We start from the raw sequence: 11,939 nt of genomic DNA on the forward strand, positions 1-11,939 counted from the left end.
TACACTGTAGCTGTCTTCAGACACCAGAAGAGGGCGTCTGTTCTCATTACGGATGGTTGTGAGCCACCATGTGGTTGCTGGGATTTGAACTCAGGACCTTTGGAGCAGTCATTGCTTTTAACCACTGAGCCATCTCTCCAGCCCTTTTCTAAACTTTTTAATCTTATGTATATGAGTGTTTTGCCTGACTGTATGTTTATGCAACATGTGCATGCATTGCCCACAGAAACCAGAAGAGGACGTTGGTCAGACCCTTTGACATTTGAGTTTGCTGCTGTTGTTAGTTGCCATGTAGGTGCTAGGATTTGGATCCTGGGCCACTTGGAAAAGCCCCAGGTGTTCTTAACTGCCCAGCCCCGCCTTGGCTGGTTAGCTGTGGGCGGTTGCTTTGTCTATTGAGAGCAGGTGCTGAGAGATAGGCTGCATCGCGTAGCTGATATGATTTACCCTCCCCATTGCTGTGATTCTCTTTATCTAGTGTGTGGTGGCTTGGATTTGAGTGGCCCCCACAGGCCCAGTCACCAGGGAGTAGGAGGTGTGGCCTTGTTGGAGGAAGTGTGGCTGGGTTTTGAGGTTTGAGAAACAAGCCAGGCCTGGGGGCCTCCTTTCTTCCTACTGCCTGTGGATCTGGATGTAGAAATCTCCTTCTCCAGTACCTGGCACACCGTGATGATAGTGGACTAAGCTCTGAAACCGTAAGCCAGCCCCGTTAAATGCTTTTTAAAAAAAGTTGTCGCCTGGCAGTGGTGGTGCACGCCTTTAATCTCTGGCACTTAGGAGGCAGAGGCAGGCGGATTTCTGAGTTTGAGGCCAGCCTGGTCTACAGAGTGAGTTCCAGGACAGCCAGGGCTACACAGAGAAACCCTGTCTCTGTGTAAGTGTGTGGTGGGGGAACACACAACTAAAAAACGTCCTGGTCATGGTGTTCACAGCACTAGAACACTGGCTATGACATAGTGGTTCTTAGGGTAATTAACTCCATGCAGGATTATCTAAAGCTATGACTTTTGAAAAAACTGTTTTTTGCCTAGGTCTTGTGCTTACATGGTTGAGCCTGCTAGCCGTGCATTTTCTCCTCCTGTCTGTCGGGTGCCTGTTCCCCTCAGGAGAAACAGCAGGCTTGCTTGAGTCTTGCCTGTTCCTCGGCACACATTCTGTTCTCCTGCCTTAAACATTTTAGCCTTCATTATCTCTCCCCCCACAATTAACCTATGTTTTATGTTCACTTCCTGTTGGCTCCTGGGAGTGTGCTGGCTGGCTGGGCCTCTGTGTGGCTTGTAGGCCTGTTGTAAGGGGTAGGTGCTGTGGCCACATGCATAATGCTGGGTCAGCACTTCCAAAGTCTGGGGCTTACTCTGTCAGCGGACGCCTCTCTTGTCTTTGCTCATAACACTTTCCTGTAAGAAGAAGGAAGGAGATAAGTAAATAAATGAGGGGCTGAGAGATTGCTTTGTAATTAAAAGCACTTGCTGCTCTTTCAGAAGACCTGTGTTCAGTTTCCAGCACCCATGTGGTAGGTCTATAAACCCAGTTCCAGAGGTTCTAATAGACATGCATGTGATGCACATGCATACATTCAGGCAAAGCATTCCTACACATAAAATGAAAATAAACCAAAAATTTTAAAAGAAATATATGGTATCCCCCCCCCCCCCTGTTTTTTGTCAATCTTTACACAAAGCATTTGTGAGATAGGAAGTCTGACCGGTGGGTTAAAGCCAGACATCTCTGCAGCAGGAGCTTGGGAGCACGTAGGCCTGGGGTAGTGTTTGTAATGCCTGCTCTTCCCTGTTTGCAAGTGAAGGCGTGACACTGATGCTCGCACAGGCACAGGTGGCTCAGAGCGCTCTCTCTCTTGTCTGTACTCACGTAACAAGTGCTGTGGTTGTGAGAAGAGGCATCTAGTCTGTCCGTCTGTTGTTCCCCCCCCCCCCCTTTCAGGTTGTGTAGGCTCTTTCTCTTCCAGTGTTGTCCAAGTCCTCAGTGGCCTGTCTGGATCTTCAGGTGGACTCACTCCAGGCAGTGTGGGTCAAAGAGCAAAGGCTGTGTGCTAACCTTTTTTAACAGGAAGGTTTCTAGAAGTTGCTGTTCACAGTGGTCTTGTTAGGTAGACTGTTATGGCCACATCAGAAGAAAGGGAGACTAGGAAATGTAGGCGTTACCATCTTTCTCCGTAGCAAACAGTGCCACAGTGAGCCCTTGCTTCTGTGCTGTTTTGTGGATGAGTCCCTGGAAGTTGATCTGCTTAGTCAGTCCCAGCAGCTGGAGAGCACTCGTGCCTTTTCTTGCTGTCACAGTTTTTATATTTGCCATTCCCATAAGTACGAAAGAATCTCGGCCATGGCCTGCTCTAATTTGCCCAATAAGATAGGTAGACAAGTAATTCCATCCTAATGCCCCAGTGTATTGACAATGCCTTGGAAATGCAGACTATACATCAAGCTAATGTCATGCCAAGTCGGATGGTACATAGAGCACATTTACATTATACTTAGTTCAGTCCTAACAGGAAGCTAATGGTTGATATAAAGCAGATTAAATACCTCCCAGTAAGCTGATAGGAAGATAGGAAGTAATAGTTTCCAAGAATCATTACCTTAATTGTCAAGTCAAGTAAGCGCAGGTTGTCAGTATGCCTGTAGTTCCAGCTGCAGGGGAGACTCTGGGTCAGAGAAAATAAAGACTGGGCTAGGGCGCCAGGTTCACTTAGCTTTATTTTATTTTATTGTCTATTTTTCCCCATGTACATGCTGCACCTGTAGAAACAGTATTCACAGGTCACCTGCTTTAGCATCCCTGGGGCTGTGATTTCTCATTGTTCTCTTAGCCTGAAGGGGAAAATCGGAGTGATAAACACATGTTCCGTTTGGTTTTCTTTGACAGAAATATGCATATTTTTATATAATTGTATTTGTTGTGATTCTCTAAATTTTGCTTTTTCTCTCCGGTTCAGATGGGTTCAGAGATCATAAAATACACTTTGCTAAAGCTCCTTAGTGGATTATTGCGGTTTTCAAGTGCATTTCAGGTACATTGCTCTGCTGGGTATGGTAGGATATGCCTATAATTTTTGCATTCAAGTGGATGAGGCAAAAAAAAAATTGTAATTTGGGGCCAGTTTGGTTCTTTGTTTATTTTTTTCAAGACAGGGTTTCTCTGTGTAGCCCTGGCTGTCCTGTAACTAACTCTGTAGACTGGTCTGACCTGGAACTCACTGAGATCCACCTGTCTCAGCCTCCCAAGAGCTGGGATTAAAGGAGTGTGCCACAACTGCTTGGTGGTGGTGGTGGTAGGTTTGTTTGTTTGGTTGGTTTGGATTGGGTTTTTCTGGGACTGGGGAGATTGCTCAGCGGTTAAGTGTATTGACTGCTCTTCCAGAGGACCTGGGTTCAATTCCCAGCACCTACATGGCAACTCATAACTGTCCATAATTCAATTTCTAGTGGCTCCAACACCCTCACACAGCCATATGTAGGCCAAACACCAAGTGTGTGTATGAGTGTATGTGTGTGTGTGTGTGTATTGTACATATGTTTTTCCAGCACATACTTTTTAGGGAAACTGGAGGTAGAGGCTAATGGGAGCATCTGATGGTCATTGTTAACATTCACCAGAGCAGCGAGCACCTGCACTGAGATGTGTGTTGGTGCGTCTGTATCTAGACTGCTGTCCTTAGACAGATCTAACTTGTTTACACTCTTTCCTCATACGTCACCTCAGGAGAGGCTGTGCTGACCACACTATTTAAGTTGCTACCATTGATTTTCCTTTGAGCTTCCTAGCTCTCTCGTGCTTTACCTCCCTAGTGGCAGTCCTTGAAGGCAAAGGTTACAGTGTGTATCACAAGTGGAAGTTAGTGGGGGCGTAAAGGGAGGATGGGGTAGATCTGTGAGCCATTCTTCTCAGCAGTTAGCCAAGAGTGTTGAGTGCTGGACTGACGATGTGGGCCCACTGTGCCCAGGCTAGAATGTACTGATACTTATGTGTGTCTGCTGCTTATTGTCCTTGTCACACTCAGTGTGGCAGGCCGTGAGAGCTTCTGCCTGTTTGTTGTCTACATTCCGAGTACTTGATAAATGCTTAGAAGATACTTGTAATGTGACTAAAGGTAGGAAAAAAATATAACAGGTTAGTAATAAAATAGTTTAGATAAAAAAATATATTTGTGCTCAAAAGTATCTTCATTAGTTAAAAACTAGTTTAGGAGCTTAGAATAATAAAAAAAAAATATTTTGGAGACCACTGTGTTCTTGAATGAAAGCAAGGCAGACGGGTGTGCTAGCTTGAGACCGTATTCTTTTCCTCTCACTTTGCATTGCTGAGTACTGAAGCCAGGCATTGCACATTTCTTGGCAAGTGTCTACCACCGAGCTCCATCCCCAGCAAAGGCTGTTCATTCTGCTGGTAGAAAAGGTGCCCTTTTTGTTGTTTCTATATTTGTTTGAGACAGCTTTTTTTTTTCCTCTGTGAAAGATAGCCCTGGCTGTCCTGAACTTGATTTGTAGACCAGGGTGGCCTCAGACTTACACAGATCTGCCTGCCTCTGCCAGTGCTGGGATCCAAGGTGTGCACCACCACGCCTAGCATGACTGAATTTTAGCTTGATGGCTCAGTTCAGATTCTAAGCACTCTCACATAAAAAGCTAGGCCCTGCTATATAATGTAATCCCAGCATCAGGGAGGCAGGTAAAGCTGGCTGCCTAGGCGGCCTAGCTGAGTCGGTGAGGTTCAGTGAGAGAGACTGGTCTCAAAAAAAAAAAAAAAAAAAAGACTGCAGGCTTCCAGCCATGTTTATCTGTGTACATGTACCATATATACACATACATATACACATACACATACATAAACAGTTTACCTTGTGACCAGCGTGGCATCTTTTCAGCTTAAGGGATGGTGAAGAAAACTTCACTAGGTTTCAGTTGTCCCACAGCGTACAAGTGAGCATCTCCTCCTGGAGCCCTCCACGCTTAAACAGAACCAGGTATGGCACTGTGAGTAGCCGCTGTGGTCATTCCGCCTGCAGAGTTGTGCTTTAAGTCCGAAGTGTCCGCAGGTCTCGTCTGTTGCAGGCGTTGCCTAGTGCAGCTGTGCTCACTCGCCGTGCTCAGGCCAGGCCATTCTCTGTTGCTGGGCTCTATCCTTAGCTTTTTGAACCCTCAAATTGTGAAACAGGATTTTGATAGTTACTGAGGTGGCTTTTTGTTGTCACGTTTATTTAATCTCAGTTGGGGGTTCCTACCACACCTTTGATCATTCAGTTCTCAGGTAAAGACACACAACTTTTATATTTATAACTAGCCTTTAATGGACTAGAGCTGGGCAGGTATCTACCCTCTAACCCTGTGTTATGACTTGCTGTTCCGTCTGGCAGCTCTTCCGTTGGCCAGCCCTCACAGCCATGTTTCCATGATTCCCACTTCACTGTTGTCTTGTCCTCTCTCCATCTTTCCTTCCTCATGGTTCTCTGAACCCAAGCCCAGGAAGGAACCCAACCTCTGCCTATGTCTCTTCTACACAGCGATAGGCTGTACGCATCTTTATTTACCAATCGGGTAACTTGGGCAAGGTTACATAGCATGAATTGTGTATGTGCAGATTCTCTGGGGGGTAGTCCCTGGGGACAGTCAGACTTTGTGGGGTCAGTATTTAGCATTATAATTAATAGCAAAAGACCAAACCTCAAAAGCTTTCAATTTAGGATCCTCCTGCCTCAGCCTCCAAAATAACTGTGCTTACAGATCGGTACCACCAGGCTTATAGTATCTCATTGTGGTTATAATTTTCATTTTTCTGATGGCTAATGTGAGTGACCATCTCTTCATGTTTGTTAGTATATCTCTTTTGGAGAAGTGTCTCTTTAAACTCCAGTTGTTGAGGATTGACCTCAGGGCCCAGTGCATGCATACTCCCTGTTACATAGACTCATTTGGGATGATGTTTGTCTTCACTTGTTCTAACCCAGGCTAAGGCCTAGAACATTTATTTCTTCTTTGTCATCATTGCTGTCATGAGATAACTGAGACTAGGAAACATTTATTTATACTTTTTGTTTCGAGACATGATCTCATGTAGCCCAGGCTGGCCTTGAACTCACTGTGAAGAGAAGGATGACATTGAACTTCTGATCTTCTTACTTCTTCACACCTGCTGGGGTAAAGGTGCGATACTACCTCTGGTTTGGTATGGAGCTGGGGACCAAACTGAAGGCTTTGAGAATAGAAAGCTGTGCTTACCTGGCAGGGGAGATAGATACCCTGATGACAAAGGCCCTTTTCCCAGGCGTTGCTTGTCCATTGTACTCCAGATATGCTAACCCCTGTGGTTTTCCCAAATGTGGGAAACTGGGCTGCATAATTTGCGATAGTGGGGAATTGTTTTTGTGCTGTCCCCTGAAAGGGGAAAAAAAAGAGTGATAGGCAAGCACTCTGCCAACTTAATTATAAACACCTAGCACCTTTGTTTCCAACAGTCCTAAGTAGCCCAGGCAAGCCTTGAACTTCTGACTTTCTGGCTCTACCTTCTGAGTGCTGGGATTTGAAATATGTATACCAGGTTCAGCTCTAAGACTTGGGAAATGTTTATTTTTCTCAGAGTTCTGGAGGTTCAAAGCATAATTCTGGACTTGGCTTAGCTCTGGTGAAGACCACCTGATAGATGACTTTACAATAGTAGGAAGGTTTGGGAGGGAGAGATTTCTTTTGGAGACAGGAATGGGTTGGGCTTGCTTTGTTTCCACAAATAACTCACTGCTAGAGAACTGTCTTGATGTTCCAGAGGCAAAGCCACCCAGAAGCACCTCATGATAATAGTCCATGTCACTTTCCAAGGTGCTGGGGTAGGATCACAATTGCAACACTGGGGGCCCGTAGTCAAAGCCTGTCCAATCCAGGTAGTAAAAAGAGAAAGGAGATAAATCTCGAAGGAGATACCAAGATAACAAGTCTGAGAACTTAGACTTCCTACAAAATGGAGAATGGTTAAACACCTATTTGAACACATTTTCTAGTTTTAAAGGTAGGCACTGAAATATGAATTTTGCCAGGAGTTGATTATAACTTAATGATGGGACTTTAAGTATGAATATTATCATTGTCTCTCTTAGTCGGCAGAACTTGGTCTCTGGGTTTATGTGGCTGGGCTCTGTGGCTGCTGTGTGTTCTAATGCACACACTCTCAGACTCAAAGGCTTTGTCACTCTTGGCTCAGGTTAGGAATGTATGAGACCATCGAAAAGTCCCATGTTTACAGGGTTCTGTGCTCCCTTTTGAGAAACCAAGCCATCACCCCATTTTAGGCCCCTGGGTGTTACCTCCAGTCAGTACCAAGGGAGAGCTTTCTACTTATTCTCGTTGGTAAAGAGCATGCATTTCCTAGCATGCTATCCCTCTTTGTTCTGCAGTGCTAAATTTTATGTCAGAGTAGACTTTGAAAAGTTTTACCTTTAGCCTTTGACTACTATAACTTTCAAAAATGATGTGTAGCATGTAGCTTTTGCCACCCCGCCTAAGCTCCTGGAATGGGCTGTGCTACCAGCCCCTTCCCAGAGAATATTGAATCTGCGGATGAAAAACACAGTTGATCAATTTCAACTTGCTTTTTTGGCTCAACAGCTGGGCGCCTCCGATTTGCCTCAGCTAGTGTGCCTTTCCCAGGGCTCCCAGCTCAGCACCCCAACATCTTACATGGCTGCTTGGCTTCTCCCTCTGAAGTGTGGATAACTCCCCTTTCCTTTCTTCATTTTCTCACCTGCATCTGCCAGCTTGCCCGAGGGACCCGGAAGACCTGCCTATTCCTTCCGCCCAGCAATTGGCCAGGGACATCTTTAGTGATCAAGAACCAATTGGGGAATAGGACCTTAGCATCAGAATCACCCCTGCAGTGATGTAGGGTTTGTCACACAAATGTGCATCCTTAATCTTTGGAGGAGGAGAATTCTCATGTTGGTAAATAATCTCATGGGTCAGGTGCCTGCCTGAGACTCAAGTAGAGGGGCAGGGGCATCGCTGTGATGAATGGTAGTGATGAGTAGACTGGTATTATAAAGTAATTTAATGAGTGTGTTAGCCAAGCTAAGGTAGATGCACTGCTGGGCTTTAAACATGGAGTCACTAGAGGAATTGAGGATTCTAGGATTAAGCTAAATCATAGAGAAATAGATGCCCTCATCTAACATATGCACATGTATATTTCAAAATGCACAGTTTAAAGGCCTTCAGACATCTTATAAAAAGAACATATGTATTAAACTTAGGATTCTGTATAAGAAAATTATACAAGTGATTTTTCTGCTGAATGTTTAGATTTATTGCTTATTGTGACATATGGCTCAAGTTAGTAAATGCCTCAATTCTGATGGAACTGGCTCTAGGTGTATGATTATGCTTATAATTGTAGTGTTTGCTATGGGTTTCATTGTACCAGTAACAACTAAAAAGCTGCTGTGTACTTTCGTGCTGTCAGTAGTGGGAGAACTGGGCTTCCAGGGCCCAGTGCTGTATGTTCAGTAGTGGGAGAACTGGGCTTCCAGGGCCCAGTGCTGCATGTTCAGTAGTGGGAGAACTGGGCTTCCAGGGCCCAGTGCTGCTGCATGTTCAGTAGTGGGAGAACTGGGCTTCCAGGGCACTGGCACAATTATTGTCACTCTCATCTATGAAAATACTTCTAAGACTATTTGAACGTCTAATTAGACATTATAAGTGTTTTTTTGAGCCATAGAAGTCAACTGCAAACCTGCCACAAAACTCCCACAAAATATGCAAGCCACAGCTTCCACGGTTTCTAAAGAATAACAGTTTCTGTACTTGAGAGTGTGTGTGTGGCAGGGGTTGGTTGAAATGGTTGTCTTTTGTGTGCTGTGCTCTGTCAGTTAAGCTAGCTTTTAGACCATTAAGTTGGTCTTAAATGTGAATACTGATTTTTTTTAAAAGTTATTTTGTTATTCTAAGATTACTTACTTCCAAGCCTGGTGTGGTGGCTCCCACCTGTACTCCCAGACCCTGGGAGGATTCATCAAGAGGTTTTAGGCCGACCTGCTATCCGAATGAGTGACGGGCTAACTTGGGGCACAGTGAGACCCTGACTGAAAACCCCTAAAACAAAAACTCCCACTCATTTCTGATGTATAATTTAGAAAAGCTTTGTTATGTGTATTTTGGCAAATGATGGAACTTGATTTGCTTTCACTTGTTGATTTATTCACAATTATCAGCAGCTTCTCTCTTAGTGTTGGTTTCCCCTGTTACATCATTGAAAATACCAAGTTATTGGGTGCCTACCCATTTTAGTTGTAATCATCTTTCCTGGCTGGGTGTGTAAAGTGATTTTTTTTTTTTTTTTCAAAATGTTCTTGAAGATGCTGGGAAGATGGCGTTAGATACGATGTGTGTCTTGCAAGTATGAGGACCTGCATCTGAGCTAGAACCCATGGCTCTTGTCTGCTTTGAAGTTGCTCAGTCTCCTGGCATGGGGTCCTCGTGCTGGGGAGGCAGAGGCAGGGGCAGGGGCAGAGGCAGCAGGTCTTCTGAGCTCCCCCAGCTTCCATGAGTTCCAGGGCAGCAAGAGGCCTTATCTGGGGAAAAAAGATAGCTGGTGCCTCCTTCCAAGGCTGCTCACTGCTCTCACTCACATGCACACACAAGCACACTAATGTTTTTGAGAGATTAGAAACATGAGGCTGTAGGAGGAAACCACTGGTAGTCAGTAGGAGGGGTTCTTGACCAGTTTAGTAGAAATCAATAGGCAAAGGGAAGCTTGTTTAGTGTTGGAAGCTCTGAATGTTGAGTACTAGCTCTTAGTGTTACAACTTTCAGTGTTACTATATCCCCTGAGTGCTGGTGGCTCAGCTCCCTCCAGGCTTTTGCTTGCTCAGTTTCCAGTTCCCTCCACTGCTCTGCTTGCCACAGTCTCAGCTCCTGGTGCTTCCCTTTGTGTGGTCTCCCTCCTGGCTGCTCTCAGCACCTCTCTAGCTGAAGATGTTCTTAGAGCCAACGCCCCCCCCCCCCCCCCCCCACGTCTCTGCTCTCCATGCAGCCAGCTCAGCCTGCTCTATCTAACTGCAGTAAAAGGTCATGGGCAGCCAATGAAACCAGTTAGATCGCTGAACTAAGTCTTTTGGGGGCCTGTTTTACAGCACAGGGAGGCAGTGCGCACAAAGGATGTCTCCTGAATGGAACCATATGAGGGAAAGGCTGGTTATATAGCCAGCCATACATATAGTCTTAGGTCTGCTAACCACAAACTTTTTGCAGAGTCATACTATGTAGCGTGCATAGGCTGCACAGGAGTGGTAGATTGGCCTGTCCTATCACATGGAGTGAGTCAGGGTGGAGTAAAGGCTTTTATGGGTGCCGACGAGTGGGGGTGGGGCAGAGTTTCCTAGGGGTCTGGCAGCAGCACATTTGGAGTGATTGTGGCTGAAGCAGTCAGAGTCAGTGGTTTATGTCTATGGTAGCTGTTGACAGAGACTGAGAGTCTTTCTGAGTGGCTGTGAGATGTTTAGAGCATCCATTGCTGCTGTCATAAGGACAGTTCAATGGATCAACAAAGAAGTCGTTATTTAGGGCTCAGTGAGTGGAGAGCAACCTAAGGTCATCTTCAGCATCCAAGTGCACAGTGAAAGGAGAGAGCTGACTCCCCGCTTCTGAGTGAGTGTGTGCACACATGCACACTGACCATCTGATGGTGGGTCTTACGGCTTCTGGAGAGGTGGCGGAGTTAAAGTTGTGCTGCCTTTGACGAGACCTTAGAAATGGCAGTGCTGCTGTAGTTAGTTTTCTGTCAGCTCTACACAAGCTAGAATCATCTGGGAAGAGTGAGCGTCAGATTGGCCTGTAGGTAAGCTTGTGGGGCCCTTTCTTTTAAAATCTTGACAATTTTATGTGTTTGGGTGTGTTGTTGTAAGTTATTCACTAACTCTACTATGACTCTCCCAGCCCCCAATAACTGAGGCAGAGTCTTACCAATGTATTTAGTCAGCTTTAGCACAGCTACTGCTTGACTGACTGCCTGAAGCTGTTCTTCTGCTCTAGACTGGCGATTTCCCAGCTGCACTTTCCATGTTGCTTGCTGGTTGAGTCTCGCCTGGGCTCTTCCTGGTTCCATCTAGTGGAAACCTCCTTCTCCCCTTCTCCCCACAGTCTTCTTTCCACATGGTCAGTCTTGAGACCACTCACTCACTCGATTCTCAGTTCCTGCCTTTCTGTCTCTACCTCCCAACCACAAGCGATAGCTTTAAATTACACAACACAAGCCAGTGCATAGTAAGATGCACTCATCTGGAGGGCAACCTGATCTTGGGGTTCAGGATTTAGCATTTGTATCCATAGCAACAGACCAACTCCTGATATAACTGTTTGCCTTCATATTATGTGTATGCATTGAGTGACTGGTACCTATGCAGGACAAAAGAGGGCATCAGACCCCCTGGAACCAGTGACAGCGTGTGAGCTGCATGTGGATGATGGGGACTGAAACTGGAAGAGCAGCCTGTGCTCATTACCCAGGGTCATCTCTCTAGCCCGTAGAGTTGAGTTACATGAACAGCGTAAAACACACTTGCTTAACGCTGCAGATATAATCTAACAGAGAGAGTGAAGGTAGAACGGCAGCACCTGAGTACTCTGAAAGGCGTGGCTCGAGCTGCTTCTGCAAGCATCCTTGTGAAAAGTGTATCTCACATGTAGCATCCAATACACGGAATGTAAGTTTTCAAATTATAGAAGGAAGTAATAGATGATCTTTCAACTCTTGTGTTTAGAAACAGGACTTATGGCTTTGAAAAAGGAAGCCTTTCTCTGATACTGCTTTTCAAGTAGTAAGATGTTTACTGTGTAAAAGAGAAAGCGCACTTTGTCTGCAGAGGGTCAGGTTTCTTCTATCATTGGCTAATCCCAGCCTTGTTGCATGCCATCTCCAGCCGTTTTCTTCTATCATTAGCTAAT

At 45.5% G+C, this 11,939-nt stretch overlaps 1 protein-coding gene and 1 non-coding gene across 6 annotated transcripts in view; both read left to right on the top strand.

The window, feature by feature from the left end:
* Positions 1-11,939, top strand: part of Fbxo34 (F-box protein 34) — a 71,895-nt gene that overhangs the window by 14,444 nt on the left and 45,512 nt on the right. The window lies entirely within an intron of this gene.
* On the top strand, positions 6,226-6,392 carry LOC115064671. The gene has a single exon (XR_003844484.1). It is a non-coding gene; the product is annotated as a U1 spliceosomal RNA (small nuclear RNA).

The sequence above is a fragment of the Mus pahari genome, chromosome 8, assembly GCF_900095145.1.
Source record: "Mus pahari chromosome 8, PAHARI_EIJ_v1.1, whole genome shotgun sequence".
NCBI lineage: Eukaryota > Metazoa > Chordata > Mammalia > Rodentia > Muridae > Mus > Mus pahari.